At 43.1% G+C, this 26,789-nt stretch overlaps 1 protein-coding gene across 2 annotated transcripts in view; it reads left to right on the top strand.

Moving 5' to 3' along the window:
* PRIM1 (DNA primase subunit 1) overlaps window positions 1-26,789 on the top strand; it is a 136,858-nt gene that overhangs the window by 75,780 nt on the left and 34,289 nt on the right. The window lies entirely within an intron of this gene.

Raw genomic sequence — 26,789 nt, 5'->3', positions numbered from 1 at the left:
TTTTTCTTGATAAGATGTTTGAGAAAGGAATTGGATAAGGATTTGCTGAACCAGCAATTTGAATCAGAATACAAAAAAGGGAGGTAGGAGGAGGTCTGGGAAATAAGTTAATGAAAAATAAGTAACGGAAATTTTATGTGTTTTTAATCATTTTTATTTTTGTATGTATGTTATTTTTTCTTTTTTTCTTATTTTTGTATGTATGTTACTTTTTCTTTGTTTTCCTTTTTGATTTTTATTGTATTACTATTGGAAACTTTAATAAATATTCTCTAAAAGCACAGATATCATAATCAGTGTTGCAAGATTTTAATTTCAGTGGCGTAGCGTGAGTTGTCAGCACCCGGGGCAAGACAAGTAATTTGCACCCCCTAACCCGTGGATTTGCGCCCCCTAACCCGTGGATTTGCGCCCCCTAACCCTAACCCCCAGATGTTGCGCCCAGTGCGGCCGCCCCCCCTGCACCCCCCACGCTACGCCACTGTTTAATTTTAACTGACAAGCAGCTGCGAGACCTCAAACTGATTAGCCAGCATTTGCAGTGTAGGAGAAGCCTCTGGAGTCATTTTGCTGATCTACATTGAATTTTTCCTCCTCATAGCAGCTGGGAAAGGAGGCAATATAGATGGGGGGAAACCAGAAGGAAGAAGGAACCAGAGAAGCTATATTGCAATATCTTTTAAGATGCTTCCCATTTAAATGTGTTTGGGGAGCACAGAGCAGAGAATATGGAAGGTATAACCTTCTGGATCAGGCCAATGTCTCTTCTCAGCCACCATTCAGTTACCAGCAGATGACTTCTCACAAGCAGCAATCAAGCGCACTCTCCCTTCCTGTGCTTTCCAGCCTTCGGTATTTGGAAGCATTTCTGCTTCCAGCTGTAGAGGCAGAGCATAGACATCTTGGCTGTCCAATCCACTTTTAAAACCACCCAAGTGGATGGGCATCCCTATCTCCTGTACCTTCCAACATTCAACTTCATTGGATGTCCATGAGTTCCAGTGTTGGAGAATGAGAAGCCGTGTGGTGTAGTTCCCTGGGCCTTGGAGTTCCCTAACCTATTGGTATTGGGGGACTTCAAAATCCATGCTGATGCCACTCCCTCCTCACAGGCTCTGGACCTGGCGTCTTCCATGGCAACACTAGGGCTCTCCCAGTTTGTTTCGGGCCCCACACATCAAGCAGGCCACATGCTGGATTTGATCTTTGGTGTTGGTATAGATGTGATCATGTCTCCTTCGATGAAGGTGCCATGGTCTGATCACTATGCTCTGAAAGCCAGGATTGACTTTCCACCCCCATCCTGCTTAGGTGGCGAGCCGATTTGGGCTCGCCCGCAGAGGCTGATGGACCCTGAGAGATTCCGCCAAGCCTTGTGGGACCTTGCTCCCCCTGGCGACTCATTGACTGAGCTAGTTGAGGCTGGAATACCCAGCTCCTGGCAGCCATCGATGAGATCGCACCTAAGCACCCTCTGCGACCCCACAGAAACCGGGCTCCCTGGTTTACCGGGGAGCTTCGGAAAATGAAGCGGGACCTCAGACAGCTAGAGCGAGTATGGCGGGGTGACCGTGACGGAGCCTCAAAAACATCTTATAGGGTTTTTATAAAAACCTATGAGATGGCAGTGAAGGCCGCTAAGAAGTCTTACTTCTCGGTCTCCATTGCATCCGCTAGCTCTCGCCCAGCACAATTATCTAGTATAATCAGGTCTTTAACATCCCTTGAAGGACAGCCAAATTTAAATAACAATTTGACACACAGCTGTGAGGCATTTGCGAGCTTTTTTGCGGAGAAGGTCCTGTTGCTCCACCATGACCTCCCTGCCAATTTGGATACACTAAAGGAACTGGAAGCCCCTTGACTGTCCTCGGGTCCAGTATTGGACCTCTTTGACCGGATATCCCCAGCCAATGTGGACAGACTCCTCCGAGCTGGAAAGCCCACCACCTGTCCTCTCAACCCGTGCCCTTCTTGGCTGATTAGAGCGTTTCCAGACGAGGTGCGGAGCCCCCCTGGGAGATATCATCAATTTATCCCTTGGCACCGGGATATTCCCAGGGGAATTGAAGAAGGCAGTGGTGCGCCCACTCTTAAAGAAAACATCATTAGATCCCTTAGATCTATCCTATTAACGCCCGGTTTCGAATCTTCCATTCCTGGGTAAGGTGATTGAGAGAGCGGTTGCTGAACAGCTTGGCAGGTTTCTGGATGAAACTTCGGCTCTGAATCCATTCCAGTCCGGCTTCCGCGCTGGTCATGGGACCGAGACGGCTCTGGTCGCCCTAACAGACGATCTCCGCAGGCAGCTGGATCGAAGCGGGTCGGGGCTGCTGATTCTTCTAGACCTGTCAGCAGCCTTCGACATGGTCGATCACGAACTCCTGGACCACCGCCTTGCCGACGTGGGGATCCAGGGCACAGTCCTTCAATGGCTGCACTCGTTTCTCTCTGGTCGGGGACAGAGGGTGGCGCTTGGGGGGGAATTGTCATCGTGCCACTCCTTGGTGTGTGGAGTGCCTCAGGGTGCGATACTCTCCCCGTTGCTTTTAACATCTTTATGCGCACCCCCCCCCCGCCCAGCTTGTCCAGAGTTTTGGGCTGGGTTGCCATCAGTATGCCAATGACACCCAACTCTATACTATACCAGGTGCACTGGCTCCCAGTGGAGTACAGGATCAGGTTTAAGGGGCTGGTTTTAACCTTTAAAGCACTATATGGCCTAGGACCCTCATACCTATGGGACCGCCTCTCCTGGTATGTCCCACAGAGGAACCTACGGTCTGCAAATAAAAACATCCTGAAGGTCCCAGGCCACAGAGAGGTTAGGCTGGCCTCAACTAGAGCCAGGGCTTTCTCGGCTGTGGCTCTAATCTGGTGGAACGCTCTGTCACAAGAGACTAGGGCCCTGCGGGACCTGACATCTTTCCGCAGGGCCTGCAAGACAGAGCTGTTCCACCAGGCCTTTGGTCAGAGCACAGCCTGACTCCCTCCTCTGGCAATCTGCACAGAATTTTGCTTAACGGTTGCCATCAATTTGATTTTAATTAATTTTTATAATGAAATGTTTTTAGAATGTGGGATTATTTGATTGTTGTTAGCCACCCTGAGCCCAGCTTCGGATGGGGAGGGCGGGATATAAATAATATTTATTATGATTATTAGTGGTTAGAGTTTCAGACTAGGACCTAGGAGACCTGGGTTCAAATCCCCACTTGGCATACTGCTCATTGGGTGACCTTGGGTAGTCACTGCCTCTCAACCTAACCAACCTCACAGGGTTGTGAGGATTAAATGAGGAAGGTGAGAACCATGTGTGCCACTTCAAGCCCCTTAGAGTGGGGAAAAGATGGGCTATAAACAGGCCCACTTCATGCTCCCCCTAATTCTAGATCATTTATGAATAAGATAAAAGCCACAGGTCCAAACACTGATCTTTGGAGAACTCCAGTTTCTACATCTCCCCATCTAGATATTCCAGTAAGGACTGACATAACCCGAGACCAGGAAGAAGGGACGTTGGATGAAAATTGGAAGAAAGTCTATAAAGAAAAAAATTTATTTTGGGAATTAGTGTAAAATTAATGAATATTAGGGAAAATGTTGGAATGAAACTGTCTGGCTTTAGTAGAAATGATATAAGGAGTTATGTATAAATAAGCATTAAGTTTTATGTTTTAAGGTATTTTACGGTAAGATAAGGTTAAATAAAGTAAGGCAAATTGAATAAAAGAACATGGTGAAAGATGGAAAGGATTTGCTGAGTTAATTAATAGGTTAGATTGTCAAGATAAATTATTCAATAATAATTGAAAAAGAGGGAAAGAATTTGCTGAAAAAATTAATTAAGCTAGAATACAAAAAGGGAGGTGTGAGGAGGTCAAGGAAACAAGCAAATGAAAGATAAGATATGTAATATGGGATTTGTATTTTTCTTTTTTGATGTTGTTGTGTTGTTGTATTGGTTTTATGTATCTTTTTTCTTCTTTTTTCTTTTTTCTTTTTCTTCTCTTTTTTGTAATTTTAAAAATTCTTAATAAATATCATTTAGATATTCCATTTATTCCTCTACTCTGTGTCCTGCTTCTTAAGCAGTTTCATGACTGCTCAGCTTATTCAGGAGTCGGCAGTCTAAGTACACTAGGTCAACTGGATCAGTTTTATCCAACAGATCTACGTTGGCTAAGCCTTCATGCTCTTTGCTAAATTTCATGTAAAGGCCTCCCAAAATGGCCCCCAGAGGTCACTGGTTGGCCTTCCTTTTAAAACTGTGTGACTCCCTGGGGAAATATTGGCTCTCCAGCAATACTAAGATCAAATGCAAGAGCAGGGACACATACTGAACTCTCTCTTTCTCTCACTCTCTCTCTCGATATATCTCCAGAGATAAACATTTGTTGGTCAAAATTGTCTGTTTCAGTCCAGTGTTTTCTGTGTTGTCTTTCTCAATTTGCAAATACCCATTTTTGGTTTTTTGAAAGAGTGATGTGAATAGAAGCTTTAGGACTCCCATGCTTTTAATTACAGCTTTCCTCTTAACAAATATTGCCCATTTTATTGCTTCCTGTTGATGGTAGTTGGGGAAATTATGATGAACCGCCCATCCAACTTTTTTTTTAAAAAAAATCATTTTTATTGGTTTTCAATTACAATCCAATGATGGCCTCATTATAACAATACCAATGTATAATACAATTATTAACACCAATTGTTCCAATGCCGAATTATATAATTTAGATAAAGTGGCCCCCTGTGTGCTAAATTTGATGATTCTATTATTTTCTTTATTTCTGCCTTCCAAAATCTTATTAATTTCCATTACATTCCAGTCAAATAATAATCCCTTGTACAACAACTGCAATATTAATAACTTCTATTCGTGTTGACACATTAAATGATTTATGAAACTACAAGTGAGGAACTCAAACTACATCCTTGTTCTTCCTGTGTGTGGCTATTCTTCTGCCTGTGGTGTTTCTTCCGGTCCTTGTAAGATGTTATGTCTCCCCACCCACCCAGTTGTTGCTGTTATTCTTCATGCCTTGGGCGGAGCTGATATTCCAATGTTGTTCCAGAAATTTCTCCCTTGCTCCATCCCGTGCTTCATTGTTTTGCAACTTTAACAAATCCTAGAATACATATCAACCAAAATATAGACCACAAGAATAATACTACATCCACACTTCCAAAATCTAGCATACATCCAAATGTTATGCTAGGTGGGAACCTGGAACAATAATTGTCCCTTCTTCTTCTTTTGAAATAATTTTTATTTGATTTTTACAAGATTATAACAATACCAAATCCATATCCACATTTAGAGATTTCTCTGAATCTTCAGACTTCCCCCTTCCGCTCCATGGGCCGTATTATCAACCTTTTCAACTGCATATTATTTCCTCATCCAAATTTTATGTCACTCCATTTTATCCATAATAATTTCTGCATTACAAGTGTTATTGCAGTCCAGCTAATGTTTTCATCTGCTGACAGTGGTGTCTCAAGTTTGCCATTCTTCTCTGGTAAGGACTTTGTCTTCATTCCATCTCTGGGCAAGTAACATCCATGCGGCTGTCGTTGCATACATAAAAAGTCTTTTCTGTTCCTTTGGGATCTTGGTACCTACACTTCCTAATAAAAAGGTTTCTGGTTTCTTTATCAAAGTTATTTTAAACATTTTAAAAATTCATTATATATCATTTCAGTTCATTATATATCATTTTCTTTGGGAAAGAATAACTGTCTCTCCCTGCACAGGGCTCTGGGGCTTGGTGAACAATGCGGGAATAGGTGTCGAATCAGGTCCCAACGAATGGCTGACCAAAGATGACTTTGCAAAGGTGATCAATGTCAACCTGCTAGGGTTGATTGACGTGACGCTACACATGCTGCCACTGGTGAGGAGAGCCAGAGGAAGGGTGGTCAATGTGTGCAGTGTGAATGGACGCCTGGCCTGCTTTGGAGGCGGTTACTGCCCATCAAAGTTTGGTGTGGAAGCCTTCTCTGACACCCTGAGGTAAAAACAAGCTCTGTAGCTTACTTTTGGTTTGGTTTGGTTTAGTGACGTCGTGTTTTTCCAGGTGTAGGGAATAAAAAACAGGTGGTGGGAAATCAGGCTGCTGTCAAGGGCTGAACCTTAAATCACAGATCAAAAAGCAGACATTTGCACTGTTTGAGAGATAAGGATCCAGCTCATGCTATGCCCACACTGGACCTGAAATACATTTGCTCATCTCCACGTCTGCGGGGAAATATGTTTTTTCAAAATGCAAGCCTGAGATGAGATGGGAGGGGGAAGGTGCATGCGTGGACTCCCCAGATCTGATTGAATTTGCTCCACCACCGATGAGAACCCATCACCTCTGCCAGCCCCCCTCCAAACCCCCAGATGAGAATGCAGCCCTGGCAGCAAAGGTGCCAAACCATCGTGCTAACTACCTCCCCGCCATTTGGTGAGGGTGAACGGAGTAGTTGTGGCTGGTTCTCAAAGATGGTTGGCTGTGTTTTGAGAGATGACAGCATCTTCAGAACAGTAGATCATCTGGGGGGGGCACCAGAAGGGGCAGGCTGGGTTACAGAAGGGCTTGCTGCCTCCTCCTCCATCACTACTGCTGCCTGCACCACCTTGTTGTCTCTGCCGGAATCCACACAGGGCCATCAAGGGGCTGCAGGGTCCCTGCCAGAGAGCTTGGCACAATTAGGACATGTTCAGTTTTTCACCTTTCAAATTCCAAAAATGGGGGTGCAAAAAAGTTGTAACATGACTTGGGAATTCAAAAGATATTTGGCTTCAATTGATACCATTTAGTTTTGAAGGGTAAATAAAACGTGTGAAATTGCATAGAAATCATTAAAAATGATTGCCAAGGACTTGCAGCTATGTTGTTGTTGTTATTATTATTATCAGAAGGCAAAATAAAAATTCTATGATTTGCTGAGAGCAGCTGGTGTGCTTTTTAATCAAATGTAGGTTTACCAAGCTAAATGTTGCCAAATCAAAACAGTAACAGCAGATTTGAATTTCCCAAACCCAAACGCATACTTTTAAGACCCCTCACGGAAGAAATTTGCAAAAATTAAGCTTACATCCAGAAAAGAACACCCCCTAATTGGCACATGGCCAAGGTGTGAAGCACTCAGGCACATGCCAGGAAAAAGGAAAGTTGAGAGAGTAGAGAAACTGTGGCATCTGAATATAGACTGCATTTTTAATCAAGACTTATATTGGCTTATATCTTGATCAGGTTCCTAAATTAAATGGGCTTAGATTTTCAAAATGTTTCATGCCAGGCAGAAAAAACCTTGGCAAGAGGTTTTCTCCTAAGACAAGAGGGCCCCATTGATTTATGGTAGAAAAAACAATTCTCAAAGTCATAAAAAGGGAGAATTACATATGCTGCCCCAAGGCTGAAAAAACACTATTAAGAATGGGTAAATAAGTAAAATGATACCAATGGGCCTCACGTTAAACCTTGAGCTGAATTCTCTAAGGCCAGAAGCAAATGGGAAAAACATTTAGCTGACAGAAAAAAGAGAACATTTTTAGGAAATCTTCTAAAGCTGTTTCTTTCTCAAACTGAGAGAGTTAAAAAGGGCAATAAAATGTTGGGGAAAGGCAACTGGCTTGGCTGGAGAAGAAGCTTCTTTCTACTTTATTTTTAGGCTGGAAAGGGGGGTGAAAGGAGGAGTGTAAACTAAAGAGGCTTCTTTTAAAAGCTGTTTTTTACTGAGTTCCTTCCTTTTTACTTTGAGAAGCTTTATTCTTTTAAGAGGCTACCTATGATAATGTATGAAATATATTAGCTTAAATATATTGGCTTAAATGTAATTATGCAAAGGATTTAAGGAATGCTAGATTCTTATTTCATATGGTTGTAAGAGTTGTATTTATCCTGAAATTAAGTCAGCCACCAGCCTAGCCCCCCTGCCAGACAGAAGACGCCATCCAAGCACTCTTGATATATAGTTGTCAGGCATTTGTTTAGAAACCTTAAATGAAGGAAATCTTTCAATGTTGATGTGAACTCAAGATCCTTGACATCTGTTGAACATAAAAATGTAAGATTAAACATTTGTTTTAGAAGGCAATAGGGCAAGAGGTGAGCTGGTAATTAAGATTCCATGTAAGATATATTATTACTTATATGTCATATATATAGCTCTTTGTCTCCCTTATAAGGGCAAGGAAATGGGTGTATCTTTTGTGGGTGTATCTTTTGTGATTGGTTCTACCAAACAGCCAATAGGAATTCCAACCAGGCTGATTGGACAGAGGCAGCCACAGGAGGAGCAAAGGGGGCTGGATTAAGGGAATATAAGTGCTGGCCAGAATGGCAGGAGGCCAGGCCAGAGCTTGGTAACCATATACCACTGTGCCTCTCATTTATTTGTCTGACAAATAAATTAATATTTTAATTTCTCTATTGCTGCGTTGAATATTTCATTCCAGCTAAGCGTTAACCACAAGCAGAGGTGCTACATTTTATGGTGCCCTGTGACTCGGATAAGTGGTCTGCTGGAACGCAGCCCCTTCGCCCTACTGGGCAGGGTACAAGAGAGAGGACAACTGCTTACCCAAAGCGCGCACTGGTAAATTTTTCCAGGGGGAACGCAGAAGACTCGTCTGTCTGATACCCTGCTCACTGGCGGCGACGGAACCGGGGGAAACAGGGAACCAACCAAGGGTAAGTGCACAAAGGGATTTTTGGCCCTCCAATTAATTAGGAGGAAGAGAAGTCTTGATCAAACTTCTGCGTCTCAGTAAGGGGAAACTGAGTACGCTAGGTGGTTGGGTACATCAGATGGTGGTCTGGTGGAGGAAAAGGGAAAATTGGGAGGTAGAGTGTGGTGAAGTATCCAGCGCATTGTATGTGTGAGAAAGTACAGAGCAATCTGTAGCTGACCTGAGTGTGGAGTGGGCAGTACTTCGGTTCCTAGTAAGGCGACTTCACTAGGCAAGGAAACCCACAAAGCGTGTCTGTGAGTGACTGAGTGGATACTTCACAGGGCCATACAATGGGAGTTGGGGGTTCAAAGGGGGAAAATACACCTCTTGAGTGTATGTTAAATAATTTTAAGAAAGCCTTCTCAGGGGCATATGGAGTCAAAATGACGCCAGAGCGCTTGAGAACGTTATGTGAACTAGAATGGCCAAAACAAAATACTGAATGGCCATCCCAGGGAACCTTTGATATAAATTTAGTAAGCAAACTTTGGTCTGATATCGCCAAAGAAACTGGAGGGTGCCCAGAACAATTTCCATATATAGATTCCTGGCTGAGCACATTAAATAAAAATCCTCCATGGATAAGGGAATGCAAAGTCCAACGATGCAAATTATTGGCTGTAAAAGCTGAAGCTAGGAAAGGAATCTTGCCAAATAAACTTAAACCCATTTTTGAGGGACCAGAGGAAGAGGTGCTTCCACCTCCCCCCTATGCTCCACATCGAAGGGAGCCTAATCCAAAACACTCCACCAGTTGTAACCCCGAGGCAAGAAAGTGGAATGAATAATGGGGGTGGAGTCACAGAGCTTGATTCCTTGATAGATTATGATAAATATCTTCAGGAGGCATTGGAGTCCTATAATAAAGCCCAAGCAGAAGTGGTTATTCCACCTGTGACTCCTAATAGACCTCCATCTAAAGTCTCCTTTAGTGGAACAACTGATTGCCCACCCCAAACCCCTGTACATCCAAGTCCTAGAGAAATATTACAGAAGTTACAGGGAGACCTTGATCGGTCAGCAAGCAATACAGCCAGGCGTATAAAGCTGCTAAAAGAACGCCTTGGAACAGATACCATCCCTTATGATTTGAGGCCCCTAGAGCAAAGTGAAGAGAAAGGTCACGTAGTAGCCCCTCTTAGAAGAGTATTTGATGCACTTGAGGAGCCTGCGCTGGTTAACGGGCAACCCGGACCACGGCCACCTCGAACTTCGACCCTGCAGTACATTCCATTCACAACTACGGATCTGATGAATTGGAAAACACACACCCCATCTTTTGCAGAAAAACCTCAGGCTATGATGGACTTGGTGACTTCAATAGTAAATACTCATAGCCCTACTTGGACAGATTGTCGCCAGCTCCTAAATACTCTTTTCACCACTGAGGAAAGGAGAGACATAATTGAAAAGGCACAGATATATTTGCGTGAGCAGGCCAGAGTGGGAAATATTTTTAATATTGACCGTCATCTCCAAGACAACTTTCCCTTGGAAGATCCTAATTGGGATCCAAACAATGCAATTCACCTGACCAGACTTACCACCTACCGCCAGACGCTTGTGCAAGGTATCCGCAGGGCATGTCAGAAGCCCACTAATATGTCTAAAGTTTCAGAAGTAGAACAGAAACCAAATGAGAGTCCGGGAGACTTTTTAGAGAGGCTGCAGGAAGCCTATCGTATATGGACTCCTTTTGACCCTGAAGCCCCTGAAAACAGCAGAATGATTACGGCTACATTTGTGGCCCAGTGTGCTTCTGACATTCGTAAGAAAATTCAGAAATCAGAAGGATGGGAAGGGATGCTGATGAGCCAAATTATGGCCATTGCACGCCGAGTTTATCGGAATAGGGATGAGGCTGAGAAACAAGAGAAGAAGAAGTGGCAGAAGGAAAAGATGGTGATGCTAGCCACAGCAGTGAAGCAAGACCACCGCCCCTTAAATGGAGGGAGAGGGCGAGGAAGGAATCCACCATTGGGAAGGAATCAATGTGCAAATTGCAAGAAGGAGGGTCACTGGAAGCGGGAGTGTCCTGAACCCTTGAGGTTGGAAGAAGTACGCCCAGGCCCAGGCCCAGGCCCAGGCCCAGGCCCAGGCTCCGGCCCAAGAAACCAGGGACGGGGACGGGGAATGATCCGAGATGGAAGATATCAGAGACCAGGACAGGGACGGAGTAGAGACAATTTTATTGGACTGGCAGAAGAGGATTTTACCCAAGACTAGGAACGACCGGACTCCATAAAGTTAGGCTTCCAGGAGCCCACGGTCACGATTCAATTAGGGAGCCATTTAATAGACTTTATGATTGATACTGGGGCTGAATACTCAGTACTCCCAGAACTATTGCAGAAAAAGGCATCCAAAAGTGTAGTCATTAAAAGTGCCACTGGACAGTCAGCTAAGAGGTCTTTCCTCCAACCTTTGGAATGCCAGATTGGGGGACATCGTTTAACCCATCAGTTTTTGTATATACCTGAGTGTCCAATACCTCTCTTAGGCAGAGATATGCTGTCCAAATTGCAGGCCCAAATCACCTTCACTCCTCGAGGTCCAGAAATGAAACTGCCATCAAAAGCAGCAGGAATAATTACCCTCTCAGTACCTAAGGAACAATCATGGCGCCTAATGTCAGCCTTGCAAGTCCAACCCACATTGGATACAGAATTAAACAAGCTCCTCCGAACTCTACAGGTGCCACCAGGAGTATGGGCCGAAAATAGCCCACCAGGAATGGCTAAGAATATAGCTCCAATTGTAGTAACCCTAAAACCTATGGCTACCCCTGTATCTGTAAAGCAATATCCCTTACCCCGGCGAGCAGCAGAGGGCATCCAGAAACATTTGGACCGCCTATTAAAATATGGTCTGCTTAAGCCTTGCCAATCAGAATGGAACACACCCCTTTTGCCTGTTCGAAAACCTGGGACAGATGAATACAGGCCAGTGCAGGACTTGAGGCTCGTAAACCAGGCTATCGAGACCTTGCACCCAAATGTACCAAACCCATATACCTTGCTGAGTTTGATCCCACCAGAAGCAACATTTTTTACTGTATTGGACTTGAAAGATGCATTCTTCTGTTGCCGGCTGGCACCACAGAGCCAACCTATATTTGCCTTCCAGTGGGAAGACCCTTTAACAGGAACAAAAGGCCAGCTAACCTGGACAAGATTGCCCCAAGGATTCAAAAATTCCCCAACTTTATTTGGCACTGCCTTGGCGAGGGATCTAACAAGTTACCCCTCAATACCGGGAGAAAAGGTGGTTCTGCAATATGTAGATGACCTTATATTAGCGGCAAAGGATTTTGATACCTGTAAAGAAGGGACAGAGGAACTGCTCCACTTGCTCTGGGAAGCTGGCTACCGAGTTTCCCAGAAAAAGGCACAGTTATGTTTAGAAAAGGTCAAATATTTGGGCTTTGACATCTCACACCAACAACGAGCATTGAGACCAGAGAGGAAAGAAGCTATTTGCCTTATCAAGGAACCTACCACAAGAAAACAACTTAGAGGATTCCTGGGAACAGCAGGGTTTTGTAGACTATGGATACCTGATTTCAGCAGTCTGGCCAAGCCCTTACATGAAAGCACTCGAGGTGCAGAAAAGGACCCATTCGTATGGGGACCTGAGCAGAAACAAGCCTTTTTAGTTATCAAACAACGACTTATGGAGGCACCAGCCCTTGGATTGCCTAATTCGGAAAAACCCTTTCAGCTGTATGTACATGAACAGAATGGGATTGCAGCGGCAGTCCTGACCCAGAGACTAGGAAGTTGGAACCGTCCAGTAGCTTATTTGTCTAAACAATTGGACTCAGTAGCAAAAGGATGGCCTCCATGCCTAAGGGCAGTAGCGGCCACTGCAAGCCTTGTCAAAGAAGCTGATAAATTTACCTTTGGCCAGACGATGTATGTGAATGTACCTCATGCTGTTCTGACACTCATGGAATATAAGGGTAGTTATTGGCTAACGAACCCAAGGATGGCTAGATACCAAGGCCTATTGTGTGAAAATCCCAGGATTCATCTACGAGTAGTGAATATGCTCAATCCAGCGACTTTGCTGCCCCTACCAGAGGTAGATGATGAAGAATCACATGATTGTCTCCAAATAATGGATGAAGTTTATTCCAGTAGACCTGATCTGAAAGATGAGCCATTGAAAAATCCAGATGTTGTATATTATACGGATGGTAGCAGTTACCTGCATGAAGGTGCCAGACGAGCAGGATATGCTGTGGTCACCAATGAGGAAGTTGTGGAAGCTGATGCTTTGCCTGCTGGCACCTCAGCACAAAAAGCTGAACTTATAGGCTTAACTAGAGCTCTGCAGTTGGCAGCTGGATGTAAGGCAAACATCTATACTGATTCTAAATATGCCTTCTTAACCCTGCATGCACATGGAGCTCTATGGAAAGAAAGAGGTCTAATCGGAGCCCACGGGAAGGCCTTGAAATATGGACCTGAAGTAGAAATCCTGTTAGAAGCAGTATGGGCTCCAGAACAGATTGCTGTAATGCACTGCAAAGGTCATGGACGAGGAAGGGATCCAATAACCAGAGGAAATCATGCTGCTGACAAAGCAGCCCGAGAGGCAGCCCAAAAGCCTGTGGGAGGATTTATAGCAGCCCTCATACCAGAGGTAGTTCCAGAAGAAGTTAAACCTCACTATACCCCAGAAGAGAGGAAGTGGGCTGAACAGGAAGGAGCGGTTGTGAAGGACGGTTGGATGATCCTGCCGGACAATAGGATTTATGTACCTCATCATCTAGCAGGCACAATTGTAAGAAATTATCATGAATCTACTCACCTTGGCGGTACTGCAACCAGAGAGAGTCTCAGTCGGAAGTTGTATATTATTAACCTATCACAATTAGCAACTTGCATTTCACAGAAATGTGTTCTTTGTGCTAAAAACAATCCCAGGCAGGGACCGGTACAACCTCCTGGAATTCAGCATGTGGGATACGTCCCCATGGAAAGCCTAATTGTGGACTTCACAGAGCTGGTCCCTTCTAAGGGATTCAAGTATCTCCTTGTGTTTGTAGATACTCTTACCGGATGGGTTGAAGCTTTTCCCACCCGAACTGAAAAAGCACGAGAGGTAACTAAGAGACTCCTCACTGAATTGATCCCAAGGTTTGGATTACCTAGATGCATTGGAAGTGATAATGGGCCAGCGTTCATTGATCAAGTAGTACAAGATGTATGTCGAGTCCTACAAGTAAAATGGAGACTGCATGCAGCATATAGGCCTCAGAGTTCAGGGAAAACTGAAAGAATGAATCGGACTCTGAAAACCCAATTGGCAAAATTAACCCAGGAAACGGGATTGGGATGGGTAGATGTGTTACCCATAACACTGTTTCGTGTTCGGTGTGCACCCACAAAAAGACTTAAGTTGTCACCTTTTGAGCTCCTGTATGGGAGACCGCCCTCCTTTGTTCAGGATATTCCAGCTGACCTTAAACAAATAGGAGACCATGTGACACAGGGACAAGTGCAATCTCTCTCCCGTGTTTTTGTTTCTCTTAACAGGTGGGCCCTCGAACGCACGCCGTGCAGCATTGCTGAGCCGATTCATCAGTTCCAGGCTGGCGATAGCGTATGGGTGAAAGAGTGGAAACGCGATCCACTTGCACCTAAATGGCGTGGACCTTACACCGTCTTGCTCTCTACTCCAACAGCGGTGAAGGTAGCTGAGGTGACCCCCTGGATTCATCACTCTCGTTTGAAGAAGTCCGAAGGCAGTTGGACATGCAAAGGTGACCCCTCTAATCCTTTAAAACTAACTCTCTCCAAAAACCCCTGTATCTAGCCCTACCGGGAACGGGCTAGGTCACGGGCAACATTTGACGACCGGCCTGCTGCAGCCACAACCTGGAAGCTGGCTGACCTGCGCACGCCTGAAGCTTGAGGAGCGTCTAAACCAGCGATTGTGAACGGGAAGATTCTCTTATACAATCGATTGACTGCCCCCTTGTGGAACAATTATAAGTGATATTACTCATTGGGGATCCTCGGGATATATGTTTTGGTCTTGGTGGTTCCCCATTTCTGTCATTGGGGGAATTATATTGGGGCTAATAATTATTTGCTATCACAATAAGGTAATCTTTTGTGGAAGGAATGCATATGCTAGACATCAACATGATTTCATTATTAATCCTGATCCCTTGGGAAGGGGAAGGGTCCATGAATCTGACCAAATTTGCTAAATATGGATTCCGCCATGACCACAATATGTGGGTAGGCTTAGCTGAGATGGTAGCCAATGTTGCAAATAGGACTAATTGCCTTGTTTGCTCTCTTGGGCCAGATGATTCAGAGGGAGGTATGCCCTTATTACCAATACCATTAAGTGCCATTGGTATGGTAAGCGAAATGCCACACCAAACAGAAGTACAGAATTTCCCCGGATGGAACTCAACTAAACCAATACGAGTTATACCTGTGCAAGGGGAAATCTGTGTGAATAAATCATCAGATGCAGCTGATCCTACCATGATAGGCTCTTCTCATTGTCACTATACTTGGGATTATATTAAGAATAGTCAAACCTGGGCAAACGGTACTACGTATCGAACTCGGAATACCTTGCCCTGTGCACCTCCTTTTATTCATGCATGGAAAGTGGTGTGGAACATAACTGTGACAGAAAAAGGCAATCTAACATACTGCACTGTGAACTCTCTACCCCTTTTGATATTTCGCCTTATGCACTCCACGTACCAAAAACCTCAGACCCGATGGTTGTGGTGGATATGTGGAGAATGGGCATACAAGAAACTCCCTTCCAAATGGAGTGGGACTTGTTTCTTGGGTTGGGTATTACCACCAATGTGGATTATGCCCACTAGTTCGGCCAAGCGTACACGAAGAAACGCTGATATTTCTCATATAGCAGGAGGAAGTACCCAAAGTTGGAGCGGTACTGATGATTGGCCGCCAGAGCGCATTATAGCCTATTATGATCCTGCCTCCTGGAATCCTGGTGAGCTCATACAAGGGGCACGGGATCCTATTTATAATCTAAATAGAATAATTCGATTGCAAGCAGTAGTGGAACTTGTAACCAATGCAACGGCCCAGAGTTTGAGACTTATTGCACAACAGTTGGATGAAAGTAGAGCCGCCATTTTGCAGCTGAAAATGGGAATGGATTATGTACTTGCCAGGCAGGGAGGCTTATGTGGAGTCTTGAACTTGACAGGGAATGCCTGTTGCTTTAACATTTCAGATAATGGTGAGGCAATCCGTGTGTTGGCTACAAAGATGGAGAATATAGCACATGTCCCAGTACAAACATGGGAAGGATGGGATATGGGATGGCTCACCAATTGGTTACCTAATGTCACAGGACTTAAAGGGATACTATTGTCTTGCTTGTTTTTCTTGACAGTAGTGGTAATGGTTTTATGTATGATGCCATGTATCATTTCATGTTTTAGAAGTACAATTAGCAAGATGGTTTCAAATGAAACTCTACCTCATATCATGGCCCTATACAGAGCTTTACCTCAGGAATATGATGAAGGTCAAGCTATCAAGGACACTTGGGATGAAGGTCCTTGAGCTTGAAAGGGGGGAATGTGGCATCTGAATATAGACTGCATTTTTAATCAAGACTTATATTGGCTTATATCTTGATCAGGTTCCTAAATTAAATGGGCTTAGATTTTCAAAATGTTTCATGCCAGGCAGAAAAAACCTTGGCAAGAGGTTTTCTCCTAAGACAAGAGGGCCCCATTGATTTATGGTAGAAAAAACAATTCTCAAAGTCATAAAAAGGGAGAATTACATATGCTGCCCCAAGGCTGAAAAAACACTATTAAGAATGGGTAAATAAGTAAAATGATACCAATGGGCCTCACGTTAAACCTTGAGCTGAATTCTCTAAGGCCAGAAGCAAATGGGAAAAACATTTAGCTGACAGAAAAAAGAGAACATTTTTAGGAAATCTTCTAAAGCTGTTTCTTTCTCAAACTGAGAGAGTTAAAAAGGGCAATAAAATGTTGGGGAAAGGCAACTGGCTTGGCTGGAGAAGAAGCTTCTTTCTACTTTATTTTTAGGCTGGAAAGGGGGGTGAAAGGAGGAGTGTAAACTAAAGAGGCTTCTTTTAAAAGCTGTTTTTTACTGAGTTCCTTCCTTTTTACTTTGAGAAGCTTTATTCTTTTAAGAGGCTACCTATGATAATGTATGAAATATATTAGCTTAAATATATTGGCTTAAATGTAATTATGCAAAGGATTTAAGGAATGCTAGATTCTTATTTCATATGGTTGTAAGAGTTGTATTTATCCTGAAATTAAGTCAGCCACCAGCCTAGCCCCCCTGCCAGACAGAAGACGCCATCCAAGCACTCTTGATATATAGTTGTCAGGCATTTGTTTAGAAACCTTAAATGAAGGAAATCTTTCAATGTTGATGTGAACTCAAGATCCTTGACATCTGTTGAACATAAAAATGTAAGATTAAACATTTGTTTTAGAAGGCAATAGGGCAAGAGGTGAGCTGGTAATTAAGATTCCATGTAAGATATATTATTACTTATATGTCATATATATAGCTCTTTGTCTCCCTTATAAGGGCAAGGAAATGGGTGTATCTTTTGTGGGTGTATCTTTTGTGATTGGTTCTACCAAACAGCCAATAGGAATTCCAACCAGGCTGATTGGACAGAGGCAGCCACAGGAGGAGCAAAGGGGGCTGGATTAAGGGAATATAAGTGCTGGCCAGAATGGCAGGAGGCCAGGCCAGAGCTTGGTAACCATATACCACTGTGCCTCTCATTTATTTGTCTGACAAATAAATTAATATTTTAATTTCTCTATTGCTGCGTTGAATATTTCATTCCAGCTAAGCGTTAACCACAAGCAGAGGTGCTACAAAACCAGCTAAGAAGGTAGGCAGAGGGCAGGCCTGGGTGGCTGGGTGACCCTGGCGCAGACCCCACCTGCTCCTGCTGAGGACCCCGCCCTCTCGCAAGGCCACCAGCTTGGCTGACTCTGCCCTCTGCCAGGCCTGGCAGCCCTGCTCCCCCAGAATCCCCAGGCACCTAATTTGTTTTGCATGCCCGGGACCTTTCCTAGCAGTCAAACAACCCACTATATTTTAGTCCTCAGTAGGAAATGATGTTTCTTGACTTTTCCTCCCTCATTCAGAAGACAGCTCCATCCTTTTGGAATCAAAGTCAGCATTGTTGAACCAGGTACTTTCAAGACACCCATACTGTCAAAATCAGCTGAGTCCTACAAACCTTTATGGAGCCGGTTACCTTCTGACCTGAAGGAATGCTATGGGCGGAAGTACTTTGAGCAATGTGAGTAGACCTGGGGGAGAATCTCAGTTTGGTATGAAAGCTACCTAGTTCACACTTAACAAAACAACACATGAATCAACGAAACAACACATGAACCAAAATTCAGACTCATGTAAATTTAGTAATGCACTTTCCCCAAACACTAAAATGCTGGTAAATTTTTGTGAGAATTTTCAAACCACAAACTGAAATGTGGAGAACTAAACTTAAAGGTTGAAGAAATGAGAAACGCAATCTAAAATTGACAGGCTGAGCCATCCCTGACTGAAATTTCTTTTTTCAATTTTTTAAAATGAAACTATATATAGTGGCAGCTATGTATAGAAAATTATTCAAAACATCCACTCCAAGATGACACCCAATGATTCCACTTTCTATAAACCAATATTTCCATTAATCCTCAAACCCAGATATCATAAGTTCATTTTCTTTTTCATGCAAAAAAGTGTATAAGGCATTTCCAATCTTTAATAAATAGTGACAATGATTATTCTCTTATTACACACGTCAACTTTACCATCTCAGCCAAATCCAATATTTTTTACATCCATTCCCTCATGGTAGATAATGGTGAATCTTTCAATCTTTGAGCATAGAAGAGTATTGCCACTGTGATCATGTATTGAAATAATGTTCTGCAGTCTTTTTCTAATTGTCTATCCATTATTCCTAGCTGGAAAAGTTCCGATGGTAATTGAATGTGAAACTTTAAAATGTTTGCATCATTGTATGTATTTGAATCCAATATTTCTTGGCATTTTTACAAGTCCACCAAGCATGACAAAATGGGCCTGCATATTTTTCACACTTCCAACAAACATTTCAAACACCTTTATACAGTCTAAATAATTTCACTGGAGTTAGATACCATTGGTACATCATTTAATGTAGCTAATCTACACCTTCAGCTTCCAAAAGATTCTAGGTGCCACCTAGGCTGTTGCCAGGATAATGTTTCTTTTGCTACATGTTTCTCACAAACAGGTTGCAAAATAAGCGAATATTTCCAAAAGGCTGGCAGCGAGAACCTTCACCTGGTCACCGACTGCATAGAACATGCCCTGATATCCTGCTCCCCTCGCACTCGCTACTCTCCAGGCTGGGATGCAAAGTTCTTGTACATTCCTGCCTCTTACTTTCCAACGTCCATCGCTGACTTCGTGATGAGCCACATTTGGCCTAAACCAGCTCAAGCAATATAGGGTTGTTGTTGTTTTAAAATAGCGACTATAAAATAATCAAAACATACAATACAACATAGTAAAGAAGCAAGATGCAACTTACTATTATAGATCCACCATTCATAATTAGATATAACTTTGAAACATAGGAAAGTTCAATGCAAGATTGATCAAGAAAATTTGAATTTTATTTTCGTGGAAGCAAAGAGGGCTGATAGTAATGAGTATTCACATTTATTTGGTACTAAATAAAATCAATTGTGGTGGGATTGCTCCAGTGTTTTTTATAGACATCAAAAACATCCCCTATATAGTGACATACAGTGGTATCTCGGGTTAAAAACTTAATTCGTTCCGGAAGTCCGTTCTTAACCTGAAACTGTTCTTAACCCGAAGCACCACTTTAGCTAATGGGGCCTCCCGCTGCCACTGCGCCACCACCGCACGATTTCAGTTCTCATCCTGAAGCAAAGTTCTTAACCGGACGTACTATTTCCGGGTTAGCAGAGTCTGTAACCCGAAGCGTCTGTAACCCAAGGTACCACTGTAATCCATTGGTTTAGCATGTATCATGAAACAATCATGTGACAAAGATATTTGAGAGCAGAAGCAGTAAAGGAAGCAGTAAAGGAGTCTAGAAATGATGTGAAATGCTGTAAAGCTGCAGAATCATTTAGCATGCTGAATCACTGTGACTCATCTTGAGGATGACTCATTCTCTGTATAAGTATTGTAGGCAGGCAGACTCAGTGACTTAGTGTCTGTGTCTCTGTGTGTGTGGTGGAGCCTGTGCTCTGTAAAGCTTGTGCTCAATGGAAACTCTGTGTATGCTCTGAAGCTAGTTGAATCTTCTGTTCACTATGGTGTTATTGGCAAACAAGTTTATTTTAACTCAGTAAAGCTTTTATTCCTTTACTGAAGAAGACTCTGCATTATTCATTTATGCTGTGCGACAGAAACATGTATCAAATGAGTCATTTCCCCCCTGAAACTGCAATATGCAGGGATTTATTAAACCAGATATTAAGGGGAAAGCCTCATATTTCTCCATGCCTACCAGATGGTCGGTCTGGCTGCAACCAGCAAATATAACAGTTTTGTTCACTAATGATGTATTGCCATCTTCAAACATAGTTGGGCATCTGAGGTTAACTCATCTTCCTACGGTCTCAGATTTTGTGTGTGTAAAACTAATCTCCAGAACTTAGGTACAAATTTGTGGCCAAGCAAATTTATCTATTTGAAGGAGTTAGTAATGGGACAGCTGAGGAATGAGGAATTTGCTAAAAAAGAAGATGTTAATTGGAGATAAATTTGTAAAATAAGCAATATGTAAAAGGGGAAGAATTGGACTATATCTGAGAGACTGGGAAACCAGTTTTGAAAAAAAATGTTTTAAATTAATTTCAATTTGGTTTTGATGTGCTATAAATTTGAAAATAAATAAAAATTAATTGGCAAATATGCAGTTCCAACACATGTAGAAATAAGTTCCCCTGTCAAGACACCCCCTCCAGCACAGGGGGGAGCATCTAATTATTTGGGCCAATCGCACCAGGGTTAAATATTGTAGCTGCACTAACTTCAGGGTGTTCTCCCAGATGGTGGCAGATACGGAGTGTCTTCTAGACAGTCTCCCAGACTGTTTTCAGTGAGGAGAGGGGAGAAAATTGGAGGTTTAATAAGAGGGAATATATAGTGGAAATCACACCATTACCTAAGCGCCCTCTTATTATGGAATCAAACGGTTTAAAAGATTTAGTAGCCCCCTCCTGCACCTCTGGTTAGTTAACAAACGTACATGATTTTCCTAACATTTAGCCCATTCAATCCCTGGTCTCATCAGCTGATATTATTGCCTTCCACCCCAAACTCTCAGAGGTGTGAGACTCCAGGGGCTCACCCAGGATTTGGTTTCCTTGAAATGAGGCACAGTAGAGACCGTGGTGTCTCTATGATATATGGCTTACACATATATGCAACCTGAGTCTGAGGCATCTAATCAAGGCCTGTATTTTAAAATGAGCTTAAAGATATATTTGCAAATGTTTTTATGCCAGGCAGAAAACCAGCTGGCTAAGGACGTTGGCAGATGTTTATCCTCCTGGACAAGGGCCCCCCTGATTTATAGCAGGAGCCAAAATTCTCAAAGTTGTAAAAGGGAATTATAGGATGGGAGCAAAGGTTACAGTGACCCCACATATTACAGAATACAATCAAGCTGCAAAAGCACTAATTAAGAGTTGGTAAATAGTAGGATTTATTGTTTAACAAAATATAATACCATGTGCCTCCCATTAGCCACATTTTCCTAAGGTTAGCCACATTTTCCTAAGGTTAAAGGGCAAGATCTAATGGGGAAAGCAGCTGGCCAGGAAAGGGGGGTGTAAATTGAAGAGGTTTTACTTTGAAAAGGATCTATGTTATGTATGGAATTTGTTGGCTTAAATGTAATGGTGCAAAGGATTTAGAAAGTAAGAAATGTTAGATTCTTATGTTAGATTCTTATTTCATTGATGGTGTGTGAGAATGTGTGAGAATGTGAACCCAAGATCTCTGTTTAAGACAAAATGTAAGACAGAATGAGCATCTGTTTTAGCCATCTATTTTAGAATGGAGGGGCAACAAGGGCAAAAGGTCATCCAGTAATTAAGGTGCCTTGTTGAGGCAAATCTAAGATATATGGCTACTTGTAAGATATATGGCTACTTGTTTGCCATTTATAGATAGAAGGAAATATAGCTCTTTGTCTCCCATAAAAGGTAATAGGAAATGGGTGTATCTTTTATGATTGGTTCTAGCAAACAGCCAATAGGAATGTCAACCAGGCTGATTGGACAGAGGCAGCCAAAGGAGGAGCAAGGGGGCTGGGTTGAGGAAATATAAGTGCTGGCCATCAGGGCAGCTTTGACCATAGCCACAGTGCTTTGATTCAAAGAGAAGTCAAGCATGTCTCTTGCTCTCTGGCTTCTGCCTGCTTCTGGCCCAGCTCTCTCACACACCTCTGGTTCTTGCTCTTCTCCCCAACCCGCCACTGAGGGAGGGGGGTCCATCCATTTGTCCTCTGGCACGAAGCCACTATCCTTTGTTACCATAGTGACCCGTACTTAGGGGCCATTAACTAACTAACTTATTGGCTCACATAGTGTAGCTATTCCAACAATTGAATCCTTGCCGGATGCAGGAATTAGAAAGGACTCAGGAGTACAGCCTCACCAGCAGCAGCAGAAGCACAAACTCACAACAATATTCAGAGAGCTGAAGCTTACTATGATAAAAATAAAAAAAATAAATTCTATTTCCTCCCAACATCTGGTGATAAATGGAGTATCTAGTGGCAAATATAGAAGAGGGATTAACGGTAAAGGTATTGTAGCACCCTGCTTGTGGTTAACGCTTAGCTGGAATGAAATATTCAACGCAGCAATAGAGAAATTAAAATAATAATTTATTTGTCAGACAAATAAATGATAGTGGTATATGGTTACAAAGCTCTGCCCACTCCAGCCCTGATGGCCAGCACTTATATTTCCTCAGCCCAGCCCCCTTGCTCCTCCTGTGGCTGCCTCTGTCCAATCAGCCTGGTTGAAATTCCTATTGGCTGTTTGGTAGAACCAATCATAAAAGATACACCCATTTCCTATTACCTTTTATGGGAGACAAATAGCTATATTTCCTTCTATCCATAAATGGCAGACAAGTAGCCATATATCTTACATTTGCCTCGACAAGGCACCTTAATTACCAGATCACCTTTTGCCCCTGTTGCCCCTGCATTCCAAAACAAATGGCTAAAACAGATGGCTCATGGTATTAAATTCTATCTAAACAGAGATCTTGGGTTCACATTCTCACACACCATCAATGAAACAAGAATCTAACATAAGAATCTAACATTTCTTACTTTCTAAATCTTTTGCCTAATTACATTAAGCCAACAAATTCCATACATAACATAGCTTTTTAGAAGAAAAGGCCTTTGCAAAGTAAAAAAGAAACTCAGTAAAAACAGCTTCAAAAGAAGCCTCTTCAGTTTACACCCCCCCTTTCCCAGCCAGCTGCTTTTCCCATTAGCTCTTCCCAAAATTTATTGCCCTTAGGAAAATATGGCTAGAGTCTGATGAGAGGCACATGGTATTATTTTCTGTTAAACAATAAATCTTACTATTTACCAACTCTTAATTAGTGTTTTTGCAGCTTGATTGTATTCTGTAATTTGTAGGGTCAGTGTAACATTTGCTCCCAGCCTGTATTTCCCTTTTACAACTTTGAGAAACTTGTCTCCTGCTACTGCTATAAATCAGGGGCGGGGGGGAGAGCAGAAAGATAAACAACTGAAAAAAGTACTTAGCCAGCTGGTTTCTGCCTGGCATGAAACATTTGCAAATATATCTTTAAGCTCATTTTAAAATACAGGCCTTGATCAGATGCCTCATTGTGAAGATTACCTTGTATCTCCATCAGTTCCCAGACTCTAATATTCAGTGCACATAATAATTATATCCCTCCACCTGGAGCCACTCAGTCAGGAATGGGAGAACTGCTGGGCAGCAGGAAAAGGACTTCAAGCTTTGATGGCTACCAATTGCTTAGTCATTTAACAATGCTTTATTCAAGCTTTTTCATAATACAATAAAAGAAAAGAAACTATCTAAACAAAAACAAAGAGAGAAAGAGAAAGGAAACTTATGGATGGATGGAACAGAGGGGATATGGCTGGATTTGGCACATGAAGGTCTACAGAAGGAGGGTGTTCCCTTTACCAACAGATTTCCCAGTTAGCCTAGAAAGGTTCTTACATTCCACCTCCTCCATTGGCCAGGCCAGATGTGAGAAACTGACTGTAGCCAATGGTGTGAAAGGTGGGCAGCTGCAGAAGAAGAAGAAGAAGAGTTTGGATTTGATATCCCGCCTTTCACTCCCTTTAAGGAGTCTCAAAGCGGCTAACATTCTCCTTTCCCTTCCTCCCCCACAACAAACACTCTGTGGGGTGAGTGGGGCTGAGAGACTTCAAGGAAGTGTGACTGGCCCAAGGTCACCCAGCAGCTGCAGGTGGAGGAGCGGAGACGCGAACCTGGTTCCCCAGATTACGAGTCTACCGCTCTTAACCACTACACCACAGTGGCTCTCTATGGCACTCTATGGACAAGTTGGAGCGGGCAGATGCATTATTTTACAAGCAAAAGCCACCTGCGTTCTGTCTGCCACTCAGCTGAAGCTAGGAGCCCTTCCTCTAATCAACTGCAGGTAGGTCACTTTCATTGCACCAGTTAGTAATCTCCAATAACCTCTATAATGTGCTTAAAAGAACTTTATGTCAAGCTACTAATTCATTAGTTGAATTTCTTCTTCCTGTGCACCTCTTATAGGCTCAGAAACATTTTTGCCTTGGGCCGGGGGGGGGGGGAATAAAAGCCTTCAAATGTAGATGCTGATGCTGAGTTTGCACTACATTTGATCGCAGGGTTCCTTATCTCTGAGCGGATGTTATAGGGTTATACTGCTCTTCTTTATCTACTTGCTGTTTTAATAAATCAGTGAGTCAGAAAGCAGAGCAGGAAGGCTCTCTCATTTGCTGCCAGCATCTGGTGCTCTGAAATATACTCTCTCTTGCATTGTGAAGTTCAGAAATGTGAGATGTCCTGCGATGTAAAGGGTAAAAAGAAATGTTGCCAAGGCTGGAGTCAGAAAGCAGCTGCTGAGATTTGCTACTTTGAGTTCCTCATGTTACAGTCGACTAGGAGAGCCTGCTGCAAGTAAGGATGTTGGAGAAGTCTGACAAAAATGGTAATGGGAGTGGCAATTGCTGCTGTTCACTTATTCATCTCCATGTCTAGAACAGAAATCAATCCAGTGAACATTGATGTAGGTTTGAGGGGGTCAGACTGCATGATGCCCTGGGCCCCTTCCGGTTCTTGGGCTTCTGTATCAGTGGGAGTAGAAAGCATGAGAACACGTTTTCCAAACCATTCCTTTTCTAGGCAATTGCAAGACAATGGCCGTGGCTGGACACTTAAGCACCATGATTAGCATCCCAAAAGACTGAGCCGTCCTGCAAAAGCTACAACTACCATATTTTTCACTGTATAGGACGCACTTTTCCCCCTCCAAAAATTAAGAGGAACTGTGTGTGTGTCCAATGGAGCAAATGCAGGCTCCTTGGCTTCAGCGATAGCAACACGAAGCCTCCAAAGTGCAGAGGGAGCACTCGCTACGTGCTTCGGAGGCTTCGCGTTGCTTTCGCTGAAGCCAGGAGAGTCTTGCTCTCCCGGCTTCAGCAAAAGGAACCTGAAGCCTTTGGAGCACAGCAGGAACTCGTGCTGCGCTCCGAAGGCTTCAAGGATAGCCGCCTGAAGCCTCCGGAGCGCAGAGAGGGAGAGCTGCGCAGTGCCCCTTCAGCCAAGCGGTAGGAAAATGGAAGGGGCATCCTATGGTTGGGTGCGTCCTATAGAGTGAAAAATAGAGAAAGTGATGTGCCCTCCCCCCCCCTCCTCCCCTGGCCAGTAGATAGAGAACAGGGAAGAAAGACAGATCCATGTCTGATCTGCGCTGGGCTCTGGAGCTCCCCTAGAAACCTAATCAGGGAGCAAGATCTATTGGGGTGTTCATGTGTGCAGTTTAGGACTTCTGAGTTGCCTATGACAAATATCTTAATAACTCTCGATATTTTCTAATTATCTTATATTATTACTGCAGGTGCCTCTTTACTAGATATCAAATATTAGAAAATGTGACTACTATCACAGAATAGGAAAATAAATTGGCCTATGCATTTCTTTTCTTTTCTTTTCTTCTTTTCTCTTCTCTTTCTTTTCTCTTTCTTTTCTTTTCTTTTCTTTTACCAAAGTACCTCATGACATAGGGTCCAAAGGAGTCAGGCCACAATACAGTGGTACCTCGGGTTACAGACACTTCAGGTTACAGAAATCATGTGGCGGCGGTGCAGCGGCAGCAGGAGGCCCCATTAGCTAAAGTGGTGCTTCAGGTTAAGAACAGTTTCAGGTTAAGAACGGAACTCCAGAACGAATTAAGTTCTTAACCCAAGGTACCACTGTGCAGCAATGAACTTTTATTAATTATTGGAGAAGGAATTTGTTTGCAAATGTAGTACAGTATATGATCTATTATGAATATATCCTGAAAGTATTTTAGAAAATTCTGAAAGCTTTTTAAAAACAAAGAACTAATTACAGTTAGATCAAATTTTATGTGTGAGGAATGGGATGAATGGAAGAAGCAGAAACTTCCCATTTCCCCCCTCACCACAGTCTCTACAGCGAGGTCCGGACTGGCCGCCACAGAATAAAACAAACAAACAAACAAACAAACGAGAAGTTGAGGGTTACACCTGAGGTTCCCACACCACCTCTTGCATGAATTGCAGCTTGAGAAGCCATGTGTTTTTTACGCAACAGACGGAACATTACTGGGGGCAGCCCTTTTCTCCATGCACCTCCAGACTGGGGCAGAGTTGTGCCTGTTGAATTTCTACCCAATATCCAGTTAGTAAGGCAAAAAGCTTTTCAGAAGGAAAACAAAGTGGCGCACTAAAAGCT

This window comes from Podarcis melisellensis (assembly GCF_964234715.1).
Source record: "Podarcis melisellensis genome assembly, chromosome: 2".
Lineage (NCBI taxonomy): Eukaryota > Metazoa > Chordata > Lepidosauria > Squamata > Lacertidae > Podarcis > Podarcis melisellensis.
This window is presented reverse-complemented; position numbering and strand designations above follow the sequence as displayed.